Below are 12,999 nucleotides of genomic sequence, written 5' to 3'. Positions count from 1 at the left end.
GTCTCAGTGAAGACAAGCACACAGCAGTTACTTACTGTCCGGTTCGTTGATCTCAGCAGTCGTATGTGATCCATTTTGTTGTCCAGTGATCGTACATTTGCCAGGAGAATGGATGGTATGGCTGGGCGAGTTGGGCTGGCCGCTAGCCTGGCCCGGACGCCTCCGCGCTTGCCCCTCTTCTGCTTCCTCGCACACCGCTTCCGACGCTTTCTTTCCGGGGGAGGAGTAGCAGGCGAGTCCGGTGTTGTTGCAGGCCGGAGTAGTCCGAGTTCCTTTAGCGTCTCTGTTGCAAAGTCCAGAACGCTGCAAAACTTGCTTTTGCAGATGTCAATTAAAAACTGTCTGCTGTACTTGTAGTACGACGTAGTAAGACGAGACGAACACGTAAAACTTTCGGACAAACACTTTTTAAACGAACAAAACACCGTACGGTTGGGACAGAGAGAGGTCGCTGCGTGTGTACGCGCCGCCATCTTGGTCTCGGGCTAAATTAAAATTAAAAAAGAGAGACGCAGAGTAATATTATTTCCAATACATGTTTAACTACGCAGTTCAACCCATGCATGCTAGATAAGACATTAAAAGCATGGACATGGCTAGCGGAGTTTATGGCTAGTTACCAGTATGGAGAAACTTATAGTCAAAAGGAAAACATTAACAAACTTTTTGTCAAAACGTGCTAAATGCAGTACAATCCTTACAGTGCATGTAAATTAGTATAACACCTGGGAAACATCGAAGTTATCAACTTAAACATCAATAGAAAACTGATATACTGGGTGGAGTGCTTTGTACAGTGAACCTACCAGATCAAAAGCATACGGCTACTCTGATCGGGTAGGGAAGCAACACAAGACTACACGCAGCAGATCTGCAGTACACCATAAGGCCAAGGGTGGCTCCCATTCACAACTATTAAACAAGGCTGTTTTACTTTGGCGAAAATCATATATAACAATACACTACATTTTTAACTCTGTTACATCCACCTCCCCTGAATTTCGCCAAAATCTACAAGGCTTCGAGGCATTATGTACACCAAGAGAAACCCACAATACATGGTTAAAATTATACTCCAACTCGAAGAGTATCCCAAAAGGGATGAAGTGGACAGAGAGTGGCACAAAACTCACTACCAACTTCTGGAAGCGGGATGCAGTCTACACCCCACACAAACCAAGTCTCACAGGTAAAAGTCCCTAAACCTGGACTCTGACTCATGTCACGTGAAGCAATGACATATCAAAATATCAAAATACACTGAGACTACACTAAGACCCTCAGTCTGACTGGAACATCCGAAACATTGACTTAGAAACAGCACTGCTTACAATACCCTGTTTGGACATCTGACACAGTAAACGGTTAACTGGCTTCACTATACGTCCAACACGAGTCCTAACTGTGTGTAAGTTGTCCGACTCTGAGTGAGTGGAGGGTGGCCCTGTATCTTGTGTATCGTCTAGGTGCCCTGCGTTGTGTATGTGTGTACTCCGAGAGTCAGTTAAGGAGACATGAGTATATTCAGAGCCCACCCCTGTCTGTGACGGCAAACTGCCTGTATGCCCAGACCCGTTACTCATACTCAAGATGTCCTCTGGTGAGCTACACTCTGCATGGATATCTGCACTCACAGTGGTCAGGTTGTCAACCCACTCCTGAGTCCTACTTCCAGAATCCTCCTTACCCGCAATAGGCATCGATCCATCCACATCAGTGATGTCGCTTGACTCTCTCCCGCAGGACACAAATGTCCCATCTGAGATGTTGTCCGCATCAATAGGTAGGAAATTAACAAGCATCAGCAGGTTGCGATGAACAACTCTTTCTTGGCCTGTTTCAGGGTGTCGGATCCGGTAGGTGTGGGTGGAGGCATTGATGCTGGCAACAGTGTACACTGTGGACTCCCAACGGTCTGCAGTCTTTCGCTTCCCTCTCTCTCTCTTGTTGGACACCAGGACACGATCACCCACAGCAATCAGCTTCCCCTTTGCACGACGATTATAGAGTTCAGCCTGCCGATTCTGCTCTTTGTTGACATGTCCTTGAGCAATAGCCATGGCCTCTTGCAGGTCTTTAGTCAGAGACACCACATAGTGGTCGTAATTGCTAATCTCCGGATCTCTCAGGATGTTCTTGAAGAGAATGTCAACCGGCAAGCGTGGAACTCTACCATACATAAGGTAAAATGGGGGATAGCCTGTGGTTTCATGTACCGTGCAATTGTACATAAACGTCAGTGTCTGGAGGTGTTGGGGCCAGTTGCATTTAGCTTCAGGCGGGAGGGCGCGAATCATGTTCCCCAATGTCCTGTTGAAACGCTCGACACTGCCATTGCCCATCGGATGGTATGGGGTGGTTCGGGACTTCCTCACACCGGCAACCTTCAACAATTCACTGATCAGTTGACTTTCGAACGAGGGCCCCTGATCAGAGTGAATTCTTTCGGGAAAGCCATATATGCAGAAGTATTTGTCCCAGAGTTGTTTCGCCACCTGTTTGGCACCCTGATCACGGCAGGGGAAGGCTTGCGCCAACCTGGTAAAATGGTCTGTAACTACCAACACGTCAACAGACTTGTTGTTTGAATTTTCCGCGGTCCAAAAGTCTATGCACACGAGCTCCAGAGGAGAAGACGTCTTTATACTTTCCAGGGGTGCTCTTCCTTCTGGGTCGGCAGTCTTGCTGACGACACATCTTGGGCAGTGACGGACATACTCTTTAACGTCCCTGTCTACATGAGGCCAGAAGAAACGCTGACGGGCCAAGCTCAAACTCCTGAACTGCCCCTGATGACCAGCACAGTCGTGAATGCCCTTGAGGACCTCGGATTTAAAGGAGTCAGGGACCACCAACTGGTGTCTTTTCTTCCTAGACACCTGGTCTTTGGACACTCTGTAGAGAATGCCATTGCAAGTGGTCAGTTTCTCCCAGTGTTTCAGGTACCTGATAACCATAGCAGGCTCCTTGGACTTCTCTCTCCTGGATGGACGACGGCCACGGTCCACATAGTACAGCACCCTGGAGAGGACAGGATCCTTTAACTGCCCTTCACGCAGTTCTCTCTCTGTAAATGCAGGCAGGGGCTCTTCATCAGTGGGAACCAGCTGTGGGAGTTGTTGGAGTACGTCAACAGCTCGAACCCTGGCACCTGACTCCCATAAACTGTGTGTCTCAAGGATGGCAGAGACTTCTTCTTTGGAGAAAGACTGGTTCTTGGCACCATCAGACACATAGTGCTCCTCTCCTTCACAGTCTAAGTAATCCTGAGTGGCAGACTGCCTAAAGGTGTCCTGGACAGTGTTAGCTGAGACAGGGACTGCTTTGGCCAGGAGTTCACTGTAGGGGTCTCGGAGCAGCCGTCTCCCAGCAGCCAACTTCACGAAGGGCCGACGACTCAGTGCATCTGCGACAGTGTTCTTAGGGCCCGGTATGTACTTGATATCGAACACGTAAGATGCCAATTTTGCCACCCAGCGCTGCTCGCAGGCATCCAGTCGTGGCTTGGTCATGATGTGTGTAAGGGGGTTATTATCCGTCCACACAGTGAACGTACGACCCTTAAGCCAATGGCTGAACTTGTCACACACTGACCACTTTAGTGCCAGAAATTCCAGGCGATGAGCAGGGTACTTTTTCTGAGCTCTTGAAAGGGATTTGCTGGCGAAAGCCACTGGTCGTGCTACAGTGTCACCTTTCTGAACTTGCGATAGAACTGCTCCTAAGCCATCCAAGGAAGCGTCGGTGGATAAGACGAAGGGACGTGTGAAGTCTGGGTGCGCTAAGACCACTGAAGTCAGTAATGCCATCTTCAGATCCTCAAAAGCTCTCTGATGGTCTGGCTTCCAATCAGCAGGGGTCAACTTCCTGTACGGAACAGGGCGTTTTGTGCGGGGTCTTCCCTTGCGCTTCTGCTTCTGACCAGCCAAGAGGTCAAAGAGAGGCTTAGCCATTGTGGAGTAGTTGGGCACAAAGTGCTGGTAATAGTTTACCATTCCCAAGAAAGACCTTACACGAGTGTGAGACGGGGTCACTCCATCAAGTTCCATCAGGTCTGTAGCCACCATCTTGTTGACAGCCTCAACTTTTGCTGGGTCTGTTGACACACCTGACTCATCAATGATATGTCCCAGAAACTTCACAGACCTTTTTAGCAGCCAGCACTTCTTCGGGGCCAACTTCAGGTTGTGCAGGCGAAGCCGACTAAAGACCAGCTCCAGCCTCTCAAGAGCCAACGCCTCAGTTGGTGCATATACTAGCAAATCGTCCAGGTAGCATAGCAAGCTAAGAAAGTTCTGGTCACCAAATATGCTGGTCATCATCATGAAACTGGCTGGGCTGTTGCACAGGCCCTGTGGGAGACGGTTGTACTCGTACAAGCCCATGGGTGTTGTGAACGCAGAGTACTTGCGGTCTTCTTCATGTAGCGGCATATTGTAAAAGCCGGATGTGAGGTCCATTGTGCTGAAGAATGTGTCCCCACCCAGGGCAGCCAGACAGTCAGCTTGGTGGGGAAGGGGATGGGCATCCTTCAGTGTCCGTTTGTTGAGCCATCTGAAGTCTGTGCACACCCGCAAGTCACCATTTTTCTTCCACACCAGGACGAGAGGTGAGGCAAACTCGCTGGTGGACTTCCTGATTATCTCCTTCTCCTCCATCTCACTGAGGACCTGGCGGAGCTTCTGATATTCAGCAGGCGGAATACGTCGGTAAGGCAAACGGAACGGCCTCTCGTCGGTGAGTCGAATCCGATGCACAAACTCCTTGGCCTCACCACAGTCCAGGTGATGGTGGGAAAAGATGTCCTCATATCTTATCACAAGGTCCGCCAGCTTAGTTCGCCACTCCGCTGTTACATCACAAGACTCAAGGTCAAGATCCCTCAGGCCAACATGCTCCAGTCTCTCCCGCACAGATTCATTGTGTACTGTCAACGCTGACGTTTCTGCAGGCTTGGCAGATGTGGCCTGCTGAGCGGCACTGAGCTCCGGGGCTTCCATGTCCTCCAGTGCCAGACAGGTGTAGACATCGGCGAGTTTGGCGTTTCTCCGTAGCGTGACAGGGCTGTCTGAGACGTTCAGGATCTTGAGAGGGACCCATCTGTCCCCCCAGAGAGGTGTTACTACTCTGGCAACCATAATACCTCTGGGTGCGGAATGAGACGACGTCGGCTCAGTTAAAACAGTGCTGCCAGGAGATATCTTGACATCTTTAGGAAGCACGCCCCACACCAGAAACTCACTGCCGGCCGGCAGGGTGACAGCTCTGTTACACCTGACTGTTCCAACCTTGTCTGGTACTTCGTCATCAGACCAACGTTCCAAACCAGCAAGAAGGGAGAGAAACTGTTCACGTTCTTGGTCACCTGAGCCAGAAGATGATACAGCTTTCCAGTAGCTTGCATCACACTTGAACTGACGAACTACATGCCTTATGACATTGGAGCCGATGATTAATTCATCTTGTTGATTCTGTACAACGAAAGTGGGCACAGACACTCTGCATCCATACACCGTCATCTCAAGGCTCACCACTGATTCAGGCTTCACACGAACACCTCCACATCCAACAAAGACAACGTCAGTCATCTCCTGATTGTTCAGCTGAACACCAGCATCGATCAGCTTTTTCCGTGCCTCAGTGCTTAATGAGCAGGCCATTGAACCACTATCTAACATAGCGCCAAGGGTCACTTTGTTTTCAACTTTAACAGGGGTATAAAATAAACTGTCACTGCTCCTGATTTTTTTTGTATTTTGAATGACAACAGTCTCTGATTTATTATCCAAATTCTTCACTTTGTTAAACAGCTCAGCTGCATCATTAACGTGGGAGTTTTTGTCGTGACCTGTACGGCCTCCCTCAAAGCACAGGCCAGCTAGTTTCCCTGTACGTTGTCATGAGCTGGGGGCTGACTGGGGCACGTCCGGCTTATATGGCCGGTTTTGAAACATGTGAAGCAGAGCCGGTTAGAACGGCAGTGTGACTCAGTGGTGTGGCTTTTATCATTACAGACCTGACAACTCGTTGCATGGACATAGGGCTGACCTCGAACTTGTCTGCCACCTCGGCGCACAGCGGGCCTTGGGTGTGCAACCTGCACATTAGACAGCAGCTCTCTGAGCATTGACATCATCTCACCGAGCATAGCTTCATTGCCTGGCTGTTGATTCAGTGGCAACTGGCCCTGCGGTGCATAGGATGGGGACGGCCTCTGATACTGTGGCAGTGAGGAGAGAGTCTGCTGCTGATGCTGCGGCACGGGCGGCACATATGACTGCTGGCCCTGAGAGATAGGGGAGAGAGAGTGCTGCTGGTTCTGTGACAGGACAGATGAGGGGGAAAGAGATGATACACCCACTAAAGAGAGAGCTGGGGGAGAGAGGACATTAGCACAGGACGTCTCCATGTCGGAAGTGTTGCGGGACTCTGTGTGTGTTTCATGGCAAATCAGTGTAGCTGCTTGAGTCTTAGGCACGTGCACTTTTACCGAGGACACCTGCTCACGCTGGTACTCATCTACCCTCTCCTGCACTTCCTTTGTTGTCCATTCATGTATCTGCTTGTGTTTGAACACAGACGCAAACTCTAGATCTGGGCAGTGCTTCACAAACATCTTGGCAATCTCTCCTCCCATATTCTCCATTTGTCTGCCCTGACGCTTCAGACCCTCTTCAGCTACATCAGCAGCCTTGTTAAGACGTAGCCAATAATCAACGGGATTCTCTCTCTGTTTAGGCAAAGTTGAGTAGAAATCTTGGAGGGGCAGGCATGAGGATGTGTTACTGAAATACTGTGTCAGCATACTATATATGACCTCTGGTGTGCATGAAGACTGAAGTGAGGGGTCGCTCCTCAGGCCTATCTTAACTACGTCCCTGGCTTTCCCCATCAACCTCCCCATTACAACTTCTGGCTGTGATGAAACGTCATACTTTTGTTTCTTGATGTATGCTTTCATTAACTCAACCCACTCAGTCACTGTGTATTTGTCAGTATTATCACCCCTGAAAATAACAGGTTCCTTGTCAGACCGTACAACAACATTAACATGTGTGTTCTCACTAAGTGTACTTGTACCACCACTAGACTGGGTGTTCTGGGCGTTCTGGCCATGTAGACTGAACTGTGTGTCATCTGCATGGCGCATAGGAGTATCACCCTGACCAACCCCACTAATAACACCATTAGAAACAAGTGAGGCTGCAATAGACTCACCTATCTGTGAACCTAACAGTGAGATCATATCAGTTAACTGATGCAATGTGGCATTTTCGTCAACAGGAGTTGAATGATGCGGCCTAACTGATTCTGTCGGGTCCTGCTCCAACCCTAAATCCCTATTACCTGCAGGCAACACAGGAGAGGCACCCACATCCATCTCAACAGACTCCCTAGACTTTAAATAACCTCCCATTAGACCTCTACCCCTCCCACAAGAGAAGTGGCTAATGTCAGGCTCATCACCAGGCTTAAACTTACTAGCCATCCCACCACAAAAACAGTAATCAGAAAAATAAACAGTAAAAACCTAATATAGACTCGAAAATATAATTACAATAGTTCACTTAGAATCTTCATTCATTAGAGCATTGACAGCCCTGAGTACCTGACCATAACCAAAACTGCAGTACAGACAGATTTTCACTCAGTTCCCTCGGCGCGGCGATCTGCATCAAGCTGATCTGGGATCACAAGGTCACGGCACCAGTGTAACAGTGGTCAAGCATCAGGGGGGACAGAGGCGAAATGTTGAATTTTTCTTCCTTTTTATTTTTCCTTTAAGAAAATAAATCAAAACATTGCCTTCAGGCTTCGGTGTACCACGTACAGCATCAGATCAAAAGCATACGGCTACTCTGCTTACTCTCTCAGTAATAGAAAATGCATAATTTTATCTGAATCATGACATTTAACTTCCCATATAGAATGGGCATAACTAAACTGCATAAAGTTACAGCACTTCACTAGAACCTATTTACATTACGGAGCCACATACCTTTAAGAAAATAAATCAAAACATTGCCTTCAGGCTTCGGTGTACCACGTACAGCATCTGCACAAGCAAATACATCATGTATTGCGTTACTACTATGTAAACATTCCATTGTACACTTTCGCTTGCTAGCAAGCAAGGCACGCCAGACAGAAGTTCACACACATGGAATTACAGCTAATTACGTTCGGGATAACTCGCTTAACATTCACTGTTGTCTCATACATACATTGAAGCTATACTACACACATGAGAGACGCAGAGTAATATTATTTCCAATACATGTTTAACTACGCAGTTCAACCCATGCATGCTAGATAAGACATTAAAAGCATGGACATGGCTAGCGGAGTTTATGGCTAGTTACCAGTATGGAGAAACTTATAGTCAAAAGGAAAACATTAACAAACTTTTTGTCAAAACGTGCTAAATGCAGTACAATCCTTACAGTGCATGTAAATTAGTATAACACCTGGGAAACATCGAAGTTATCAACTTAAACATCAATAGAAAACTGATATACTGGGTGGAGTGCTTTGTACAGTGAACCTACCAGATCAAAAGCATACGGCTACTCTGATCGGGTAGGGAAGCAACACAAGACTACACGCAGCAGATCTGCAGTACACCATAAGGCCAAGGGTGGCTCCCATTCACAACTATTAAACAAGGCTGTTTTACTTTGGCGAAAATCATATATAACAATACACTACATTTTTAACTCTGTTACACCAGCCTCTCAGGGCAACGGCTGCAGATACAGAGAAAGGGATTGATCGTGGACACAGGTGCGTCATCCCACATTATCAATGACAGGAGCAAGTTCAAAAGCTTCGATAACACCTTTAGGCCGGAGAGACACAGCATGGAGCTGGCAGATGGGAAGCGTACTGTCGGGGTGGCACAAGGCCGGGGAGACGCACAGGTATGCCTCATAAACAGCGAGGGGCGCCGTTGTGCAGTGACTTTAAAGAACGCTCTCTACATCCCCTCATACCCCCAAGAACTTTTCTCAGTAAAGTCTGCTACTGCTCACGGTGCCAAAGTGTTATTCGAAGAAGGTAAAGATGTCATAGTGTTGCCAAATGGCACAAGGTTTGATATTTATGTGTGTAAGAGGATGTACTACTTGCAAACCGAGCGTGATGTAAACGATGTATGTCATGTTAGCTATGATATCCAGACATGGCATGAGGTAATGGGTCACTGCAATTACGAGGATATCTTGAAGTTGCAGGGTATAACAGAAGGCATGCACATTAAAGGTGCAAAGCGTAAACCTGATAAAGAATGTGCAGTGTGCATAGAGGGAAAGTTTACCCAAACGAGAAACAGAGATCCGACTGATAAGGTAAAGACACCGCTTGAGCTGGTGAACACAGATCTAGCTGGCCCAGTAAACAATGAGTCCATAGACGGTTTCAAGTACATGCAGTCTTTCACAGATGTGTATACGGGGGCAGTGTTTGTCTACTTTCTGAAAGCAAAAAGTGATGCAGTTCAGGCCACTGAGAAGTATCTGGCAGATGTAGCGCCATATGGCACTGTGAAATGCATTAGATCAGATAATGGGACCGAGTTCACTAACAGAGAGTTCCAAACACTACTGAGAAAGAACAAAATCAGACATGAGACGTCCTGTCCTTACTCCCCGCACCAGAACGGGACAGCTGAAAGGGAAGGGCGCACTCTTTTCGAGATGGCCAGATGTAAGCTTATAGACAGTGACCTACCTAAGAGTCTCTGGCACTATGCCATTCAGGAAGCAGCCTATACCAGAAACCGGTGCTTTAACAAGCACACGGGCACTACACCATATACAGCACTGACAGGTAAAAAGTGTGATCTAGCCAGGATGCATAAATTCGGGTCAGTGTGCTATGCCTACCAGCAAGACAGAGGAAAGCTAGATTCTAGGTGCGAGAGAGGACTCTTTGTAGGACATGACAAGGGCAGTCCCGCCTATCTAGTATATTATCCCAGTAAAGGAAAAGTGCAGAAGCACAGACTGGTGAAGTTTGTCACCAAGACGACCTGCGAAAACGAGACTCAGACACAGGAGCTAGGACTGGACCCCAAAGTAGATTATGACGAGAGAGTGGAGACTCAACAACCCAGTGTACTGAGTACAGATATACAGACAGACAGTCCAGATTCAGCACCTGAGGATGATGGCGAGATGCACCCTAGTGTGACGCCACATACCTCAGACAGTGGGAGATTTCCCACCAGAGAGCATAAAACTCCAGGGTATCTGAGAGATTATACTCTGGAAGATACGGATGATGACAGTACACTCACTAGTGTAGATTATTGCTACCGAGCAGTTTGCGGTGTACCTCTGACCTTTAAAGAGGCCCTGACATCAACTGAGTCAGGAAAGTGGAAAAAAGCGATGGACGAAGAGATGAAGTCCCTAGAGGACAACCACACCTTTACCCTGACTAAGTTACCAGAGGGCAGGAAAACAGTGGGAGGAAGGTGGGTGTACTCAATCAAGGGTGACATTGATGGACACGACCGGTACAAAGCTAGGTTTGTAGCGAAAGGGTACAGTCAGAGAGCAGGGATAGATTATGGTGAGACATTCTCACCAACAGCCAATCTTACTAGTATACGTGTAGTGATGCAGAAGGCAGCACAAAAAGATTTGGTCTTGCATCAAATGGATGTAAAAACAGCCTATCTGCACGCCCCCATTGATCGAGACATCTACATGGAGCAACCTGAAGGTTACGAAAAAGAGGGAGAGAAGCTAGTGTGTAAACTAGAGAAGTCAATTTACGGCCTGAAACAGTCGGGACGCAATTGGAATGAGATGCTCCACACATGTCTAGTAGATGACAACTTCACTCGAAACCCGACAGATCACTGCGTCTATACAAAAGAGTCTAAAGAGGCAGGGAAGGTAATAGTAGTTATCTGGGTGGATGATCTTATCATCGCAGCCAGCAACAACGAGAGTCTGGATAAAGTGAAAAACATGCTTTCTACCAGATTTAAAATGAAGGATCTAGGTAGTTTGAAATTTTTTCTGGGCATGGACTTCAGCCAGTCTGATGGCTGTCTAAAAGTGTCACAAAAGAGGTATGTCGAAAAGATACTGGAGCGTTTCGACATGCAGGAGTGTAGAATTAGGGAAACACCATGTGACCAAAAGTTAGACTACTCTGAAGATGCACCTAAGATGTCTGATGTAAAGAAGTACAGGGAGGCCGTCGGCAGTCTCATTTATTTGACAACCTGTACACGCCCTGACCTATGTTTCGTGGTGAGCAAGTTATCCCAGTATTTTGCTGACCCTACAGATGAACATTGGGTTACGGTGAAACATGTTTTGCGTTATCTCAGGGGTACTGCAGACAAACAGCTCTGTTTCAGAAAGAGCAGAGAGAGTCTAGGCCTACGGGCATATAGTGATGCAGACTGGGCTGCGGACGTTAACGACAGACATAGCATCACCGGGTATTGTGTGAGTATGGATAAAAACAGCTCCTTAGTCTCTTGGAAAGCCAAGAAACAACCCACAGTAGCTCTATCTACATGTGAAGCCGAGTACATGGCTCTAGCTCAAACAATACAGGAGTGTATTTATTTGGAGCAATTACTGAGAGGTATAGATACCTATGTGTATGAGAAAACTGTTGTTTATGAGGACAACCAGGGGGCTATTGCGCTTGTTAGGAACCCTGTGTGTAGACAAAGATGTAAACATGTGGATGTTAAATACCACTTCATTAGGTCCACCATATCGGAAGATAAGATGTCACTTGTTTACTGTCCCACAGATGACATGGTCGCGGATATTATGACGAAGCCCGCCTCCAGACATAAGCTGAGAAAGTTTGCAGGAGTCATGTTTGGTGTGTAAAATGTTGACATTTAACTATGCCTTGTTTTTGTTTTGTTTATTTGATTATGAAAAGTTGTACAGTATACATGTCCTTCATAAGTGGGAGTGTTGAGAGTGGATAAATGTATGAATGCATGCAACTGTAATTGACCAAGAGGAGGCGCTGTTGCGCCAAATGTATGGAGTCACGTATGACTGATGACACTACTTTATAAGAATGTTCCTATGCACTTGACTCTCACGGAGAGCTGTATGCTTGTTGTGCGCGGTTCTACAATAAACAATGCCACGAGATTGATGGCTGAAGAGACAAAGTCTGAACGTCTGTTCATCCCTTAGAATTATTATTCCGCTGTGCAGGTAGGCAGAAAGAGTAAACCTACCTGCTAACACTAAGAGTTAACTTAGTTTAACATGATATCTCTATTTAACATGATGTTTTGACATTGACATTGTAAACGTTATCTAAGGAGAGTGAAAAGCAGTTTGCAGTAAAGCTAACCAACGTCGTCTCTATCGCAGGAAAAAAATACCGAGCAGCCTGATAACTAAATGAAATGCTCGGCGGGCCGGATGAAAGTGCTTGGCGGGCCGCAGTTTGCCCACCCCTGTGGTAGGCTATCGAAAGACACTTGCACTTTCGATTCAAACAGCTGCGGGGACTGTGTTTGACGACGACGTTACCGCAAGCGGATCACATAAATGTATTTACTCCTAGCAACAACCCACAAAGGCACGGCCCGTGTCGCCAACTTTAAAGCTTTGCATTAAACTTTGAGTAGGCTAACCTAATTTTATATCCATGATAAGTCCAATTTTTAAAAAAAAAACTGTCCATCCGATCACATATTAACACTATATTTCTACTATATCCTGTTGCAGTAATAAGGCTGTTAGAAGAACACACTATTTGTACTTTTCAAATGCTTTATGCAAATTTAGTTGTTTTCTTTTGAATTATTATTATATGTTTTATGTTTTGTATATGAAACGAAGCTTCGGACATCACTGGTCACGTGATTATCACAAAACGAATCAAGCTCCGATACAAAGTTCCATTCCAAATCTTCGATACACTCCTCGAAGCAGGGGGTTCACGGGTGACATCACTAACATTCACGTGTCACATAACCCTTGTCCCGCCCATCAC

Source organism: Alosa pseudoharengus, unplaced genomic scaffold (genome assembly GCF_046254945.1).
Source record: "Alosa pseudoharengus isolate Yale_2024_CS ecotype anadromous, Long Island Sound unplaced genomic scaffold, YU_APseudo_1.1 YU_APseudo_1.1_scf_7, whole genome shotgun sequence".
NCBI lineage: Eukaryota > Metazoa > Chordata > Actinopteri > Clupeiformes > Clupeidae > Alosa > Alosa pseudoharengus.
Note: the sequence above shows the minus strand (reverse complement) of the source record.